We start from the raw sequence: 3,654 nt of genomic DNA on the forward strand, positions 1-3,654 counted from the left end.
TAGACCTCCCTGCGGATACTGTGGAGCTCCCAGTGCCTGGGAAACAGGTGCATGTAGCTATTATTGAAAAATGTCTACGTCCTCCAGTCATGAGGGAAACCTTATTGCATTTGAAGGAGATAGCTTGGTCCAAGGCCACTGCAAAGTGTAGATGAACCTACCAGCATTTCTCATTCTCTCTCTTTTTAAGTTTTTTACTAGCTATTTAGTGTGAATCATTTTTTTTAGGGTTTGCATTTGATTTTCTCCAAAATGCCAGTTTGGCTTTCACAGTGATGTCAGCAGAAGGACTGGGAGAGCAGCGGGCGGGTTTCCTCCCACCGAAACATCCGCAGCATAGCTGTCTCCAGCTGAGCAAGGTGCCCAGCCCACTTTGCACAGTTCATGGCTTTTGGTGTGGGATTTATCTGACTGCACGCAGGTGTGTAGTTCAGGGTCTGCAGGGAAGCTGGGGCTAAGCGAGGAGGTGGCTCAGGAACGTGATGTGGTACCCTACTGCAGCGGCAGGGTACTGGTGCAGACTGGTGCTGCCAAGCAGAAGCCTTTAATAGCTGCAGTCAACCTTTCTCCGGGATGCAAGCAAAACATTTTGTATTTGTTTTTAAAACATTACTGTTGAAACCACAGCATCTTTTTCGGAATAAGAGATTGAGCGTATTCACCACGGGAGAACTGGAAAATAGATAAATTTGGGTGATTTTTTCCCCCAGGTTGAATTCTGCAGTCCTACTGATATAATTAGATGTTTTTCCTCTGGGTTGAGGTTACAAGGCTGCCATTTGATCCTTTCGTACGTTAGATTTTAGCATTAGCCTGAACTGTATTTCTGAATCTAAAAGCTCTTTAAACATGGGAACATTTTCACTGGCTCTTGCTCAAAGTTTCCCTCCCTGGATTAAACTATTTATTGGTTGTTTCCGACATGACCTAAGAAATGGATTAGTTGAGGCGTACGTGGCCTTCACTAGAACTGAACTAGAGGCAGAAATGCAGCTCTGCTAACACGGTCCTTGGATTCAGGGAATGACCGTGGGCACCTCGGTGATCCAGGCTGCTGAGCCACAAAGTTCAATGCTGTTTGCATTAGAATAAATGGTTTCTCTGTCCAGCTTGATGCAAGCCTTGGAGTGAGACCCAGGAATGAAAAGCATGCCAGAGAAATGCACAGCATCTAGGATGGTTTTTAAAAATATAAATGGTATTCTGAAGTTTTCAGGAAAATATTAAAAACAAGTTTTCTAGGACATACAGGAAGATACCTTTAAATCTCCCTAAACAAAGCAATAAAAGACCATCTAGATCTGGATTTAAAGAGAAAGAGTTCTTCCTGAGTAAACCCACAAGTGGACCAGCCCTGTTACATCCCTTTGGCAGAGCTACACAACCTTTCCTGCATCTCTGAGCATGTTTGCAGCATTTCCATTGCACAGGTCGACAAAGACGAAGACGTGCCTTTCCTCCCTCCCACGTTTACTTGGCTTCAGGATACGGATAGAAATGACTTTGCCCTCTTTGCCTCTCCTGTCTTTGAAGAGCCCTGTTTTCAGCAGAGAAAAGGAAGATGGATGATTGAAGCAAAGGGATTTAGCAAGGACAGGGTCCAAGGTCCACCTTTAAATGTGATCTGTGCAGCATCGGTATGTTTGGTGTTACGCATTGCAGCAGAGTTACTGGGGAGCAGAGTTTTTACATTAATATTAAGTACTGTGTAGATTAAGAATTCAGCAAAATATATCCTGAACATTTGTCATTTTTGCATAGAGATGAAAGACATAAATTTTTCAGAAGATCATTTCCATCACTACCAGGCTCAGCTGAGCTGAAACCTGATCGCAAAAGTGAACTTGAACCACTTGGATATTGCTCTGCAGTGTCATATGAAAGCAAAATAAAGAGATAAGGAACGAGGGACAGGGCAAATAGATGTATAGCCACAGTCTAGAAACAAAATAACTTTTAGCAAAACACATCTGTCCATTTTCCAGTATCTTGGGTTACAATAACAATAACTTGTGCTAGTTTATGAGGTTGGAGATTAATGGGAATCCTGCTGACTTCTGTTTCTTTAGCCTTACTGTGACATATACAGAGGAAAGCTAGGAAATTCCTGCAGGTCACTTCTCATGTGGAGAGAACACACCAACCCACCGAAGCTGTAATGTGCTCGCTGTTGTGGGAAAACAGAGCTGAGAGGAAATGGGCTGAGGAGAGGCCACCAAAGCGCCATGTCCCTCCTGGCACCCAGTGTCCACCTCCAGGAGACAAAAATGTTTCAGGCTTTTCAGCCTTCTTTCCCTCAAATGGAAAAGGCCCTTTTCAAATTTGCATCACTGGTTTGGATCATTTTCATGGAACAAAATAGGAAGTCTATTTGCAACTGAGCAAAAAAATGGGAAATGTACGAAGGCAGAGTATGAAATCTCATAAATCTGAACTGCAATTTGTAGAACTTAAGATGCAAATAGGTTACTTCCTAGCTTTTTCTTTTTTCTTAAAAGTGATGACTTTCCAGTCCACCCCAGCAGGACTCGGAAGAAGACCAATGTTACTATTCCTCCACAAACCGAATTTAAATTTTTTCAGCCAGGTCTGTAATTACTGAGCTCTGGAGACATAATTTGATTGTTCTGCTGAAGTATGAAGAGATGAACCAGATCTGACTGTAAATATCTAGCATCCATTCCAGATTTGTTCATCAATGGGCTTCACAATATCTGCAGGCTTCAGAAGGGTTTAAATCCCCTTATTAAGTATTTTGTGTCTTTAATTGGTATACTTTAAAAATATTTTTAGCTATTCTTTTGAGGGTTTAACTCTCACCATTGCTATTTTTCTCTGCTTCTCATTGCCTATTATTTGGTGTAGACACTACATGGTGCCTGTTTTTCACCTAGGCTGGGGTCGATGCTCTGAGAAATGACACCCACAACATTTTGGGAAAAAAACAGAAAGATAAAGCTACTACTTTTTGTGGGAGATACAGAGCCCACAGGCTCCAGTGAGATTTGAACTCACGACCCCTGGTTTACTAGACCAGTGCTCTAACCCCTGAGCTATGGAGCCTCTGAGCTTTGTGTGCTTTTTGCTTTGGAAACATTTCATATAGTAATTTTCTCTGTTAATTCTTGAGTGAAACAAAACCTGCTCTGCTACATTGTGCTGCTCCAAGGACTTTCTGTTCTCTTTCCAAATGGCACTAACACAAACATCAGAGTCACAGAACTAGCAATGCAGCAGGTCAACCCAAACCTGGATTTACACTCCTTCAGCTCATCCCTGCGAGGACATCAAGAGCGATGCACGGCTCCCCTTTCCCCAGCCGAGTAGCTCGGGAAGTTTACAAACAAGAAGCAATGATGTTTTGCCTCTTCATAGCTGTTGCACTAATTTATCAAAGAAAGAAGTTAAGCTTCTAAAAAATAACTTCATATCCCACTGCTTTCCTTCGGAAATCACCTGTGTATTTACTTTTTTTTCCTCTCGGCTCTTCAAACATGTCAAGTGTTTCTTAGGAGTCCATGATGTGCTTTGGGCACTGTGGCTGATGTGTGCCCCTTCACATTTCTAAGCTATTCTTTGGCATCTGGTTTTTCGGGGTGGTCTTGATCCTCCCAGTGATTCAGCAGTGGTGAGGCCACGCGCAGAGCACTGCTT

General features: G+C 42.7%; 1 non-coding gene across 1 annotated transcript; it reads right to left on the minus strand.

Moving 5' to 3' along the window:
- Positions 1-2,990: 2,990 nt before the first annotated feature.
- TRNAT-AGU (transfer RNA threonine (anticodon AGU)) lies at positions 2,991-3,063 on the minus strand. Its single transcript has one exon. It is a non-coding gene; the product is annotated as a tRNA-Thr (tRNA).
- Between the last annotated feature and the right edge of the window lie 591 nt (positions 3,064-3,654).

The sequence above is a fragment of the Chlamydotis macqueenii genome, chromosome 20 (assembly GCF_036417535.1).
Source record: "Chlamydotis macqueenii isolate bChlMac1 chromosome 20, bChlMac1.mat, whole genome shotgun sequence".
NCBI lineage: Eukaryota > Metazoa > Chordata > Aves > Otidiformes > Otididae > Chlamydotis > Chlamydotis macqueenii.